Raw genomic sequence first — 15,914 nt, forward strand, 5'->3', positions numbered from 1 at the left:
CATTATGCCCGTTTTACAGATGAGAAAATTGTGGCTCAATGAGATGATAATGGTACATGATGGAGGGGGGTGAAGCACCAGCTTCAGGAATCAGCAGATAGGTGTTCTTATCCTGTTACTGCAACTCACTACCTGTGTGAGCTTGGGAGGAGAAATGTCAAGACCTAAGCTTTCTCCTCATAGGATCATGAATCTAGAGAGCTAGCAGAGACGTCGGGGGCTTTCTGATTCAACTGCCCCATGAGTGGATGGTAAACTCAAACTACAGATGAGGAAATTTAAGCCAAAAGAGAGGTTAAGGGATGTTCCCAAGGCCACACTTAAGGTGGGCTTGAATCCAGCCCCTCTGACAATACAGTCAGCATCCTTTCCACTGAAGGATGCTGCTGAGATTTCTAAGATCTCTTCTGATTCACCTACTCTATGAGAGTAGAGGCTAGGAGAGATTATGTGAAATTTCTGCTGTCACACAAATGTTAAACCATCAGGCACAGACTCATTGCTGGGAAGAAGCTGGGAGAACATCTCATCCAATCCCTCCCTCCCCAGCCCCATTTTACAGATGAGGAATAGAGCCAGGACAGTTCAATTCTGATGTCAGAGCCAGGGTTCCTTCAGCTCCACCGTGCCACCTTCTCAGTGTCAGAGTTAGAACCCAAACCCTGCTTTCTTGACTTGTAAGAGCAACAATTTTCTCATCTCTTTGCTTCTCTGTTTCTCAAGCCTGGGTCACTTAATTTTTTAAGTGAATTTCCCCTTTCCTTCCTTATAATTTGTTGGCTATTTTGTTTTTAGAAAAGACCTATGATTTCAGTAGGAGCACCGAGGTGGTGCAGTGGGATAGAGTGCCAAGTCTGGAGTCAGGAAGACTCATCTTCCTGAGTTTAAATCTGGCCTCAGACATTTACTAACTGGGTGACCCCAGGCAAGTCACTTAACCCTGTTTGCCTGTTCCCTCATCAATAAAATGAACTGGAAAAGGAAATGGAAAACCACTCCAGTATCTCTGCAAAAAAAAAAAAAATGGGAGGCACAGTTAGACGCAATTGAAACAACTGAACACCAACAACAAAATTATTTCAATGGTACTCCCAGCGTGGAAACTCTGCCAATACAGACCAGCTCTGTAACTTACAGTCTCAGAGAACTGCCTAGGTCACTAGGAGATCAAATGATCTGACCAAGGTCACACAATCAGTTTGCATCAGAGGGACTTGAGCCCAGGTCTTCCAGACTGTCAGGAACAATCTCTACCCACTAGACCACACTGACTCTTGTCTGGTACTTTATTTATGCTTTATAGCCCCATTTACTTTTCTATAAGATTTCAATTAGAACCTCTCTCCTTACCCCATCCTGAATGGCAAGCAATGCAATATAATTCATATTTTTGTTTTGACATCCTCACCAGCATGTCCTAAAGAAGTCACTTCCCCTCTCTAGGGCTCTGTTTCCTCATATGAAAAATGAGGGGGATGTACTACATGACCTTTAAGGTACATTTATGTTCCTATGGTCAAGTCTCACTGGCTAAATGAGCATTATAGCCTTATTTGGATGGGTGTTATACTTTCTTAGGTTTATGAGATTAGACCAATCTGTATGCCCATCTTCAGTCCTGGCAGACCAGTAAATGGATCGGAACTGGCTTACTTTACTTATCATCTAAAAGGAGAACTCCTTGGGGGACTAAGTGCCAAGGAGTTTTAATTCACTCATCCAATCTATCAATACTCACTGTATGCCAGGCACTTTCCAAAGCACTGGAGATACAAAGAAAGACAAATTCAACAAAGTTATTCCTCCTCATCTGTGTGGAATCATTAGATAGTAAGCTTGTGGAAGCCTGTGGAATCATTAGATTGCCCCCTTGAGGACAGAGACTGTTGTTTTTTTATTTTTTATTAATTGTATCCACAGCTCTTAGCACAGTCCCTGGAGCTGCTTAATGATTGGATGATTGGAAGAGGCCTGTGCTTATGAATGGGAAACATATAAAAGTTTAAATATGGCAAGGCCCCTGCCCTCATGGAACTTACACTAGAACACAGACAAGACATATACATATCCAACAATAATAAGTGATGCCATACAAGTATTTACTAAGTATTTACCATGTGCCAAACAAGAGGCATATTTTGTATGATGGGATAGAGGGCCAGCTTTAGAATCAGCTAAGACTCAAGTTCAAATCTTGTCTCTGACATATACTAAGGGCAACCATTTAATGTCTCAGGCAGCTCTAAGTTAAAGACTAGTTGGCCCTCTGCATCTATGATAGCTGTTTCCGGTGCTAGTAAGAATAATAGAACGCTGTCCCCCCCCCCTTAAAAAAGTGTGAAAGACACTGTGCTAGATACTGGGGTGGGGGGTACAAAGAAAAAAAATGAAATAGTCACTGCCTTCAAGAAGTGTATGTTTTCTTGGGAAGCAAGATAGGGTCCAATAAGACAATTAAAATGCATAGACTAATAAGTACATCATAATAAGTAATAAGCTTCTAACCAAGCTCTCTAAGAATATTAAGGAAGGAGAGATTCCTTTCATCTGAGGGCACCAGGGAAGACAAAATGAGAGGTGGCAGCTCAGCTGAGCCTTGAAATAGATTTTGAAATTGGAACCGAGGAGGGAATTACTTTCCAGACATCAGGTATCACAACTTGTATAAAGACACAGAGGTGGGAGATGACATGTCAAATTCAAGGAACACAACTAATAGGAAAGGGAAAGGAAGGAGCATTTATACAGTAAATGCTGTGCACCAGGCACTGCACCAAGTACTTGGCAAATATTATCCCATTTGAGCCTCGTATTGTTATAGGAGTATTGTTATTATCTCCATTCTACAATTGGGGAAACTGAGGCAGAGGTTAAGTGATTTGTCTAGGGTCACACACCTATCTTAGGCTGACTTTAAACTCAAGTCTTCCTGCCTCCAGGTCCAGTACTCTGTCCACAGCACCATCTAGTTTGGTATGACTGGAATGTAGAGTTCATAAAGGGGGGGAGTAGTAGGAAATAAGGTTGGAAAGACAAATTAGGGTTAGATTGTAGAAGGTCTTGAATGTCAAGCTCAGTAGTCCACACTTCAACCAGGAGGCAGTAAGAAGCCTTGAAGGTTTTTGAGCAGGAGACTGGCATGGTTAGATCTGTTTCCCAACACTGTACACATGGTAGATGGACTCCAGTGGAAAGGTATTTCAGAGGTATAACTACAGTCATGGCACTTGATGCTTTAGGGACCTGCAGGAGAAGAAAGTGGCTTCCATAAGCCAGTATTTTAAGAGAAAGAGAGAAAAAGAAAGAAAGAAAGAGAGAGAGAGGGAAGGAAGGAAGGAAGGAAGGAAGGAAGGAAGGAAGGAAGGAAGGAAGGAAGGAAGGAAGGAAGGAAGGAAGGAAGGAAGGAAGGAAGGAAGGAAGGAAGAAAGGGAGGAAGAAAGGAAGAGCCTTTAGAGCTCTTCTCACCATCACTGCAGGAAAGAGAATAGGCCTTGCCCTCCCTCGCCTCTGCCCTAGGTGTTCTATATAACTTCATCTCACTGTCTGCCAAGCAGTCAATAAGCATTTGTTAAGCATTTGCTCTGAGCTAGGCACTGGGCTAAATACTGGGGCTACAAAAAGAGGCAAAAGACCATCCCTGCCCTCCAGGAGCTCATAATCTAATGGGGGAGACAACAAGCAAATAAGTACAGAAGACAAGCTCTATACAGGATAAAAGTGTGGGCCATGTAGAGGGAGGTTATTCCAGGTTGCAGTCTGCTGCCCCCATAGCCCTTCCACCTGTGACCCCAGGGTGAGGAGCAATGGCCCCAAACAGAACTGCAGCCTCTCTCTTCCTAACTTCCCTGTTTGTTTTTATAGGGAATCTCCTGTAGAGCAGGGATATCTAACCTGTGAACTTGGATGGGGGGCAAATTACATCTTTATTTCAATATAATTGTTTCTTTTGTAATCCTATTTATTTTTCATATTTAAAAACGATTTTTTTCTGAGAAAGGTCCCAAAAGCTTTGCCAGACTGCCAAAGAGGGCCATTACACACACACACACACACACACACACACACACACACACACACACACACACACACACACACACACACACACCACCACCACCACCACCATTGAGAACCCCTGGCTTAGAAGGAAAGTGCCAGAGAAGAGAGAACTAGGACTGTTTCATTTTTCTCTTTATTTCTACCTGTCTGGCATGCAGTAATTTAACAGATGCAGGCATCACCTTCCTGTCAATCACCCGGGATCATAACCTCAGATTCACACTCAACTGGTCCATCTCCCTCACCTCCTATATATAATTCTGCCAAGTCTAATCAATTGGACTTCTACAACCGCTCTTACTTAACATCTGTCTCCTCCTCAGTCACATAGCTACTATCCTAGTTCAGGCCTTTCTCCTAGACTCAAGCAATAACTTTTTTTTTTTGAGGCAATCAGGTTAAGTGACTTCCTAGAGTCACATAGCTGGTAGGTGCTTGAGGTCAAATTTGAACTCAGTTCCTCCTGATTCTAGTATCTACTGTGCCACCTAGCTGTCCCTTAAAACAATGACTTTCTAATTGATCTCCCTGCAACCACACTCTCCCCTCTTCAATCCATATTCCACCCAGCTGACAAATATGATATCCCTAAAACATAAATCAGACCTCTGCTCAAGAAGCTTCTGTAGTTCCTCATGACCTCTAGAATAAAATATAGACTTCACTGTTTGCTATTTAAATCCTTTAACTATCCAGCTCCAACCATTTTTTCCAGGGGTATTTCAGATCTTTTCTCATCACCACTCATCCAAGGTTGCAACCAAACTGGTTTATTTAGTGTAGATCACATACAGAACAATCTATGTCCCGCCTCCAAGCCTTTGCACAAGCTGTTACCCATGTTTGGAATGCTCTCTGTTTCTGTCTCCACCTCGTAGAATTCTTAGCTCTAATCAAGGCTCAACTCAAGTGCCATCTACCACACAAAGGTGATCCCCCTGAGTGTTAGATTTCCCCCTACACCATCACTTTGTACATAGAGTCTAAAACTGCACTAAGATTTTTGGGATGTCCTGTATTTTGTATTTTCTTTGTGCATATTTTCTCCCTCCCACCTACATACCACCCCCAGTAAATATGTACGTTCTTTGAGGGCAAAAATCGCTTTCATATTCTTTGCACCCATATTATCTATCGCAGTACTAACACATAGCACGTGTTTAATAACTGCTTGCTGAATCCAGTAGAATTGCCAGATATGCACCAGCTCGGTGGCAAGTTTGGCTTTGCTCCTTCTGGCCCCACAATGAATAAAATAAGTGTCTCGTACTTCCTATGCCCTCCTTCCCTGTGGCTCTTAAACTGGTAAGTCTGTGGGAAGGCTCTCTGACCAGATACCAGATGGGAACTTGAACCAGATGACCCTGCCACTCCCAGGGAAAAGTGTGCTCTGTTCAGTCACCCACCCTTCAGTAGTCTGTGTAGGATGGAGATGCTTCAGTGGAAAACAAAGAGTTAGTGAGCTGCTGCCCAGCCAGTTTGAATTATTTAGTTGCTAGGACAAGGTTGAGTGTTACACGGTAATGAAAGCCAGGTCTCTCCAGGTAACTTCAGCTCCATAACCTAGACTCAGCTCTGCTTAATGCTCAGACATTTCCTCCATTGTGTCCTTATTCACTGTGCTTGGGTGCCTGGAGCCCTAATTCTAATAAGAAATTATAATTATATTACCCTTTAAAGTTTCCAGATTACTTTACAAATATTATCCCATTTGTGCCTTCCAATAGTCCTGGGAGATAGGTATTACTATTATTGTCCCCATTTTACAGCTGAGAAAACTGAGACAAGTTAAGTAACTTGCCCAGAGTCACAGCATATAAGTGTTTGAAGGAAGATTTGATGTCGTCTTTCTGCCTCCAATCTAAGGCTCTTACCCACCACACCACCTAGCTGCCTGTGCTTATAGCAGTGGTGAATTCTAGTGTGTTGTGATGGAAATGCAAAATTCCCATTTCGATCCTGCTCTGTGGTTCACAAGGGACCTTCTGGATCATCATTGAATGAGGCAGTGAGGTAGTGTTAGTATTATCACTTCCATTTTACCAGTGAGGAAAATGCATCCCAGAGAGATGAAATTACCTGAACCATATCATATAGTTCAAGAATATAAATGCAGGAGTCTGCTGTTAGTCTCCACAACTCCCTTCCCTCCTCGGTTCATGAGCCATAAATAGGATAGGGGATAGGAACTGGATTGTGATTTCATGGATATAAGGAACTCTCTGATGAGGAAATTCTCTCCACCAGCCCACACCAGCACCTTCTCATCTTGGAGAGTTACATGGAGCTCAATGAGGTTAAGTGACTTACCCAGGATCACACAGCCAATAGAAGTCAGAGGCAAGGCTTAAAGCGAAATGGTCTGTACTTCAAGGCCTTCTCTCTAGCCACTTTACCACCTTGCCTTTGAGCTCTTAGTAGTATAGGGAGAAAAAGCTTGTTCCAGCTCAAAACCCCCTGAGGAACCATAACACTGTATTATACAGCATGGGACAGCCTAACATTTAGGATGAGAATCCTGAGTCAACAAACTGAGGCAGCTAGGTGATACTATGGATAGAAAGCTGGGCCTGGCATCAGGAAGACCTGAGTTCAAATCCAGCTTCGGACATTTACTAACTTTGTGACCTTGGGCAAGCCACTTAACCTCAGTCTGCCTCGGTTTCCTCAATTGTAAAATGGAGATAATAACAGCACATCTCACAGGGTTGTTGTAAGAATCAAGTGAGATGTCTGTAAGGTGCCTAGCACAACATCTGGCATAGAGTAAACACTTACCAAATGCTTATTCCCTCCCCCATCAATCAAAGGTTGTTCAATGTAGTGTGTTTAAATGGCAAAGGATATGGGTAAAGATCCCTATCAAAAATGGTGTCTTTTTTTAAATGCTTAGTCATCTAAAGGCCTATGGTTCATTGCAGGTAGCTGGAAAATGCACTTCTCTTAGAATGGCTTGAGATGCTCTGATGGATACATCAGACTCTCATATATGCATATATATGTGCTACGTGTATCTGTGTGTGTACATATATCACATATTTATGTATTGTATATATCTCTTTTTCCTTTGGGCCTATGATTTCATTAGTAATTTCCAGTAATTTTGACATGCAAAGTATGGCAGAAACTTGGTGTATCACTCTTCTTATCCCTATCCTAAATGCAACTTTAAAGGGCATATATGATTTCCTTATGCTTTTGGAGCTTGTGGCCAAATGGTAGAGATGGGGCTTGGAACCAGGGAAGAAAAATAAATAGAGGAAGAGAGAAGGAAAGATACAAAAGGGAAGGAGTCAACAGACAGTAACCATGTCAACTATGTCAGTCATAGGAGCTAAAATAGGCCATTTCCCTCAAACCCTCAGTCCAAACTAAAATCTGTTCCTTGCCTTCCCCTGGTAGTCCCCCAAATACACTGAGCCTTCCTTTGTGCCAGTGGAGATGATTGGTACTAAACAGTATTTTACATGTATATAGCATTGTAAATAATCTAAAATATTTGGGTAACATATATCACTATATCAATGATTATTGTCACTATTATTTTTAAGTGCTATATAAATTAGAAGTAGTGTTAGAGAGCCAGTCTCAGAGTCAGGAAGAAGACCTGTTCAAGTTCCTCCTTGATATAATATAAATGATTTTTGAATGACTGACTGATTGACTTACATATCCTGGACACGTGGCCCCAGGCTAGTCCCTTTAACCTTTCCATGAGCTTAGGCAACTCTGTGCCTTGAAGTTCCAGAGCTATTGTCAGTTTACATTAGAAGAAAGGCTCCATTCCCTGAAATTCTGTTACCAATGAAATGTAAGATACATACGGGGTGTGTCTAGTTATTATTGACAGGTAATGATAACTGATATTCCCATAGTACTTTTTAAGTGTATAGCACCTTTTAGTGGACAAAGTATTTTGTATACATTTTTCTCTCACAACCTCCACAGCATTATGGCGTGGTGGAAAAATCACTACTCCGGGAATCAGAGGACCAGGGTTCAAAACTTGCCACTGACATTTCCTACCAGTATGCCCAGCATAATAGAGTGGAAATAGAATGGACTTTCAAGCTAGAAGTCTACCCATGACATTTAGTACATAATGACCTCAGGCAAATCATTTAATTTCTCTGGCCTTCAGTTTCCTCATCATGGACTCCAAAATCCATTCCAGCTCTAAATCTATAATCTAAGTCATTTAACCTTCTTGGGCCTCAGTTTTCTCAACTCTAAAATAGGACAGTGAACTAGTTCACCTCTAAGGTCCAATTCCAAATCTATGATCCTAAGTATAACAAATACTACAGGTTTTATTATCTCCCTTTTACAGAGCAGAAAACTGAGGCTCAGAGAAGTTAAGTAAATTGTCCCTGGTTACATAACTTAGTGACCAAAGCAGGATTGGAACCTTCCTATTGCCCAGTCTATACTTTGTCAATTTTGCTTATATCAATTGTAACTCCTAGATGATATATACACTAGCACTACTAGGCAGTTAATTCATGTTTTTTGATAAAGATGAGCGAAAGCAAACCACAAAGGAAAAGGAGGAAGGAAAACCAGCTGCTTAGTAATTTTTGTTTTCATCTTTTTTGGTCCAGATGCAGAAGTTCATGAGAGTAGGGGACTACCCATAAGGAAACTCCCTCAAACAATGCAGCTCGGCAACTATTCTGTAATTTAGTCTGAGAGAGCTGCACAGAGAAATTAAATGACTTATCCTTGCTCACAGAGCTACTATGTATCAAACATGGGGCTTGAACTCAGGTGTACCTCACTCCCAAACTAGCCTGAATTTGCTAGCTGACTGCTACTTCCTTATAATCTCCAAGTTTTGTTACATGGGTTTTCATGATGTTGTCTGATGCTGGGCCATATTCAAAAGTATACACTTGGTCAACAATATTTATTAAGTATTTATTATGTGCCAAAACCTGAGCTAAGTCCTGGGGATTCAAAGAAAGGCAAAAACAGCCCCAGCCCCAGCCCTTAGGGAGTTTAAATGAAGAGACAGATAGACAGAAAGATAGACAGACAGATAGATGGATAGATATAGATAGGTATATTTATTTAAAAGATTTTTATAAAAATTTATATAAAGATGTGTATATACACATAAACATACATGATATATACACACACATATATACATACATATATATACACATACATATGTGTGTGTATGAAATAAGTAGAAGATAAACTTAATTGGAAAGGATTCTAGCAGAAGGTGGCATTTAAGTTGAATCTTGAAGGAAGTCAGGGGGTTCCGAGAGACAGAAGAGAGGAGGGAGTCTTTTAGACATGGGGAACAGCCAGTGCAAAAAGCAGAAATGGGACACAACAGGAACAGAAGGAAGCAGCTAGTGTAGCTAGGTCATACATAGCCTGCATGAAAGGGTAAGTGTACAATGACTGTAAATGTAGAAAGGGCCACTGTGAAGAGTTGGAAATACTACATAGAGAACTTTATATTACATCCTAGAGGTAAAAGGAAACCATTGGAATTTATTGACGAGGGAAGTAACACAAATAGCGAGGCCCAATCTTTAGGAAAACCACTTTATTGACCAAATGGAGGGTGGGTAAGACTCCAGACAGGGAGGACAATTGTGAAGTGACTTCAGTAACCCAGATGAGAGGGGATAAAGGCCTGAACTTGGGTGGTGACTGTGAGAGGAACAAAGAGGATATAAACAAGAGATGTTGTGAAGGTAGAAACAATATTTGGCAATGGAGCGAATGTGTAGGGTGGATAAAGTCGAGGATGATGTCATAGTTGCAAATCTGGGTGACTGAGGGGAAGACGTCAGCACCCTCAACAGTAACAGGGAAGTTCAGAATTGGGGAAGGCTTAGGAGTAAAGAGAAGGAATCTTGTCTCGGACATGTTGTACATGAGATATTTATGGGTCGTCTGTTAAATTTGGCTACGTTTACTGGATAGCTAAAGGTGAGGCAGGCAATATAGGAAACACATGCATGGAAGTCAGGGACAGCAGACCACTACCATTTATTTCCTATATGACCTTAGACAAGTCACTTCCTCTCTCTGGTTTGTTTCTTCCAAAGGAGTTGGACTGGCTAATCTTAAAGGATCTTTCCAGCATCGACAATCTATGATTCTATGATTTATTAACACTGTATGATTTTTTTTTTAAAATCACTTCTCTCTGGGGCTGTTTCCCCATATATAAAACAAAGGGGTTGATGTAGGTGTTTCCTAAGGTCACTTCCAAACAAAACATTACAGTCCAGGGACCCTCTGGAGACAGTATCTTTCCTCTAAGTGGTGACTCTTATAGGGAGAGGAAAAGGAACAAGATTCCAAGCACTTCAGCAGGTTGGCTGAGGCAGGAGTAGTCTTTTGTGAACTGAGGGATAAAGGCTTAGAACAGTCTTTTAATCCCATCACGCAGAAAATGGCTAATTACTCACTTGGCACGGTTTCTTCATCTGTTAAATGAGAGGAATGAAGTAAAGGAACTTGATATCCCCACCCCAAATACACACTCCAATAAAGCTTCAGCTCCCATAGGGCCATCCCTGAGTGCTGACAGCAGAAGCAGGGAATTCAGTTACTCTAAGAGACTAGTTTTCTTTGGTGACTAACTAGAAAGTGCCAAGTGATGAGGCATTGCTTCCTTTTCGAGTAATCCCAAAGGTGGAGTGTAAGCCAAACCTCCATGGATGTATTACAAGGAAGAAAGACCTAAATATAATAGCACTACACATATCTAACTCATTTAATCCCCACAACAATCCTGGCAGATAGGTACTATTATTATACCCATTTTATAGATGAGGAAACCGAGACTGAAAAACGTTAAGTGACTTGCCCAAGGTCACACAGATAGTAAATGTCCAAGATGGGATCTGAACTCAGATCTCGTCTCCAAGTTCATTTCTCTTTCCTATTTTGCCATCAGAAATAAATCTATTTAGAGAGATTTTAGATTATAGATCTCAGCTTTCTTTTGAGGAGCAAAGGGCATACAAACAATAATAAGTCAAGGGGCTGGGATGAGGGCTTAAGGAGTACAGGACCAAAAAGGAAGTCAAGTCACTAGTAATCAAGAAAGGAGAATATAATACTGAGGCAAAGTAATATAGCTCAAACAAGGGCTTCTTATAGTCTTCTTGTCCAGGCAGAAAGGAAATAATACCAAGCAATAGGTAACCCTGACCTTAAGTCCATGGTGGGAAAAGGGATGATAAAAATGTTTATATTCTTCTGGTTAGAGGAGGGAGTGAGGAAGAGGTAGCTTTAAGGCAGATTAGTGAATACTAATACTGCACTACCTTGACTACATGCAGCATACACTTAAAAGTTGTCAAATGCTAATGTTTAATCGTTGGAATCTCCAGGTCAGATCCCTGTAAATAACAGCACAAGAAAACTCTTCCTTTAACAAAAGATTTCCAACCCCAATAGCTGCCCAACTTACTCAAGCAACAGAAAATATAAATCTTTGAAATTTCCAAGACAGTGAGCTACATGAGGAAAATGATCACATCTTTGAACTTTGCGTTTCTTTCCTACTGCCAATTCTCATAGTTGATCAATAGAGGAATTTGTTATTAAAAACAAAACAGAAAGTGACTTCAGCATACAGACAGAATGTTAGAACTGGAAGGGACCTTAAAACAAAACAAAAAATCTGACCTAGAAAGGAATTTAGAATGTAGAATTTTTTTAATAATTATTTGGGTTTTTTTAATATTCATGCTTTTAAAAGTTGAGTTCTGAATTATCTCTTTCCCTCCCATTCCTCCCCTATCCATTGAGAAAGTAAGCAATATGATAGCAATTATACATGTAATGTCTCATGCAAAATATATTTCCATATTGCCATGTTGCCAAAAAAGAAAAAGGTCCAAAAAAAGTGAAAAAAACCTATAATTCAATCTGCATTCTGAGTTCATCAGTTCTCTCTCTGGAGATGGAAAGCGTTTTTCATTATGGATCCTGTGAAATTGCCCTGGATCGTTGTCTTGATCAGAGCGGCTAAATCTTTTGGTTGATCATCATTATAGTTACTGTGTTTACTGTTGCTGCTGTTATTGTGTACAGTGTTCTCCTGGTTCTGCTCACTTTACTTTGCATCAGTTTATGTAAGTGTTCTCAGGTTTTTCTGAAACCATCCTGCTCAACATTTCTTATAGCACAATAGCATTCCATCACATACAACACAGACTATTGAGGCTAGACGAGACTGTGTTTTAGAACGTAGGCTCTGAGAACTGTGACTGATCATCGAGTCCAACTCCTTCATTTTAAAGGTGAAAAACTGAGACCTAGTAAGGGGAAGTGATTTGCTCTAGGTAAGAGTCAAAGCTAGCTCTGGACTTAGGTTCCTTGATTTGTCCAGCACTTTTCCTTGGCCTTTCCACTAATCATGGCATGTGTTTCTTTGTTCTTTCAGAGGTTAACAAGCAAATGCCTTTGGAAGATTATTACCAGAAAAGTATGGGTGTTTACTCCGGGTATAAGAATTCCCAAAAATGCTACAGGAGGAGCCCCTGATTGTTCTAGTTAGCACCATCATCTGCAACTACCTAAGATCTCAGCTGATGGTGATTTAGAAAATATATCTGCTAAGGGAAAAAAAAAAGTATTGTGTTGTAAAGCAGGATTAATGAAGACCAATTCAGAAACTTCTTTAGGGGAGAAGAAATGGTCTGATCCTTCCCTGTGGTACACACACCCAAAAAAATACCAAAAAAACAAAAAACGTCAGAAAACCTACATCTGGGACATCATATCTCTGAGGAACAGTCACCAATTAAAGCTGTTACATGATATAAACATATCTGTGTACTCTCACTTCTATAGCCAAATGTTACTAACTCAAACCATGGGGCAAGGCAGCTCTTAAGAAAAAAGAAGGAAAATAATTCAGCCTTGTTACTGATCCTTTTATTACTCCAAACTCTTTTCAGTAATTCCAACTAGGCCATCAGAATCCTGCCTGAGTAAAAGTCCTTACAGCATCTACTTAAGGACCAAGCAAATGTTTTATAATTAGCATAACACATTAGTTGGGTATATTAGAGAGTTGCTCAAATGCTCAGGAAGTTTGGTGCTTTGAAACTGGCAAATATTACCAATTCCAATCCAATTTTGAAATGTTTATTTGTGTAAGACAGATAACACTAGCACACAGGGCAGTTACTAACACAGGGTCACTCTTGATCTGGTCAGACAAGAAGACAGCTTTGAAGGGGTTAATAATCTTACTTTATTCTAATATAGTCTTCTCACAACAGGGTTGCTGATAATGAGAGCACCAACTCCTACAGCATTCCTTAATCACCCTTCTTGCAGGGGCCAGCAAGAAGGGGGGATACTACCCTTACATCTCAATGGGGTCAATCGAGACTGGCACAGCTTGTACACTCCCCTAAATCCCCTCAAGCCTCACTGGTTGAGGCAAAGATAGGTGCTCCCCAAGCCTTGACAAGGACCAATCAAGGCATACACAGCATTCTAGTTTGTGCATTCAACCCTAAGTGTTACCCACTCACTGACCATAGCCCACTTGCTTTATAGGGCAACAGACAAAAAAGGCATCTTACAGCAATAGCCTCACAAGTTTACATTATCTCACCATTGTATCTCATTTCACGATCACAGGGGATATTTATAATTTAAACACAAATGCTTATATTATTTATCATTATATAATGCTGCACAAGCATGGTGGAGATGTTTATAAGACACGATCCTGGTAAATAGATTGTTATGGTCATGGATCCTGGAAAACTAAACTCTATGAAAGAATAACTAAAATCCACTTCATACACACTAAAATTCACCTTAGTTACAATTTGCTTAATAGTAACTACATAGTCAAAGGGAAACCTTTGTTAAAAATCTCCACTTGAATGCCTGAAAAGTCCTAATCAGTGAACTTTAAATGAATGAAGTTAAATGAAAGCCTGGGGGAGGTGGTTGGGAAGGGAGATAGTGAACTCTCTAATAGGTTATGTGTGTTTCATGAACTGGGTTAAATGATCACCAAGTCATTTTTGACCCCAAGTATGATCCTATGCATTTTATTGGAATCTTTTTTTTAAATAATATATATAGATTGTATTTCCATTTGGAGTTTATGGTGGTATTCGGTAAATATGTGAAGCAACACTGGTATAGCAGCTGGAAAGCTAGCCTCGGTCAGGAGGAACAAGATTCAGATCCTACCTCTGATCCATACTGGCTTGTCCTAGCAAGTCACTTCACCTGTATGCTGGTTAATGCTCCAAAACCATGCTTGCTTCTTGATTGGGCTTATCTCCCCTTAGAATGTACTCCTTCCTTACTTGCAACTCTTATTTTAGTCCCTGGTAAACTCCCTTTAAATACCACTCTAGGGGGAATCCTTTTCTGATATTCTGTTGTTAGTACCTTATCATCAGCACTGTGTATTTATTTTGTGTATGCCCTGAATTTATTTATCTGTGACCATGCTGTCTTCCCCACCACTAGGAAAAAGTAAACTCCTTAAGGGTAAGGACAATCCAGTGTCCAGCAGTTACTGGCACATTCTAAATAGCTGTTGTTTATTAAATGCTTTTCTGATTGAAGAATTCATTCAAAGAAAAAAAAAGGAATTTTGGCCTTGCTAAATGGTGAGCATCACTAAATCAAACTTTTTGGGAGGACAGGCAGACAGGGTTCTTTGGGAAAATAGGCCCCATGATCTTATCAGATCATCTTGACTTCCAGATAGGAAGAAAAAGACAATATTTGCCAGACCTTAGGGCAGTACTCATAATTTTCAGTAATGGCTTTGTGTGCCAAGGGTTCCTGAGAATAGACCTGAAAGGTGGAAAGAACCTTAGAGATCATATATCACAGATTTAGAACTGAATTAAGTCTAATACCCACATTTCAGATGGCTTGCCAAAGATCATTCAGGTAGGAAGCATTAGAGATGGGATCTGAACCCAGGCCCAAATCAATCTATTACAATAACTCCTCTATTTTGGAGGGTTGAGGGCCCAAACCGTGTTAAGTGACTTGTCCAGGGTCACACAGCTAGCAGAGTATCTGAGGTTGGATTTGAACTCAGGTCCTCCTGACTTGAGGGCCAGTGTTCTATCCAGTGCACCACCCTAGCTGCTCCTAAGCCCTTTATTTTCTAAAGTCCCAGAAAGGTTAAGTGATAAATTCATGTCTTCTCACTCCAAATCCAGGTGGTCAGGTCTAATCACATATGAGATGAAGACTGAGAGTAAACTCAATTAATTTTATAGAATATCACTAGAAAGGAGCTTAAGAGATTCTTGTCCCTTATTACATCTTTTCACCCTTTCTTCAAAACTTTAAACCAGCATACCTGCTGCTCCTCATATACAACCATCCGTCTTCCACTTCTAGGCTTTGTGCAGGTTGTCTGCCATGCCCTGAATCTGCTCCACCCTCATCTCTGCCTTGCAGCACCCTCAGCTTCCTTCAGAGTGGATGCAGGCTACCTCCTAGAGGTATTTCTTGATTCTCCTACTCATCAGTAATGAGCACTTCTCCTCCTTCCCTGGAAATTCTTCGTGTTTATCCATCTGTGCATGTGCTATTTGTCCCCATTAAAATGTAAGCTCTTCAAAGGCCGGGGAGGTCCTATTGTATCACTCACTTGGACCAGCACAGTACCTGGCACATAGCAGATAATTGATAAACGCTTGTTGAATTGAACAGGGGCAAGATCATACCTCAACCATCCCCAAGGTGAACCTGTGCCTAGTTTTCAGCATCTATTGTCTTGATGGTTTCACAGTTTCCCAATGTTTCTCAACCTTTGCTGTTGGAAAGTCCTTACTTATGTCTAACCTACATCCTCCTTGCCACAAGATAAATCC

The sequence above is a fragment of the Petaurus breviceps genome, unplaced genomic scaffold (genome assembly GCF_028583685.1).
Source record: "Petaurus breviceps papuanus isolate PSGF00001 unplaced genomic scaffold, PetGlider_PUasm1.0 90879, whole genome shotgun sequence".
Lineage (NCBI taxonomy): Eukaryota > Metazoa > Chordata > Mammalia > Diprotodontia > Petauridae > Petaurus > Petaurus breviceps.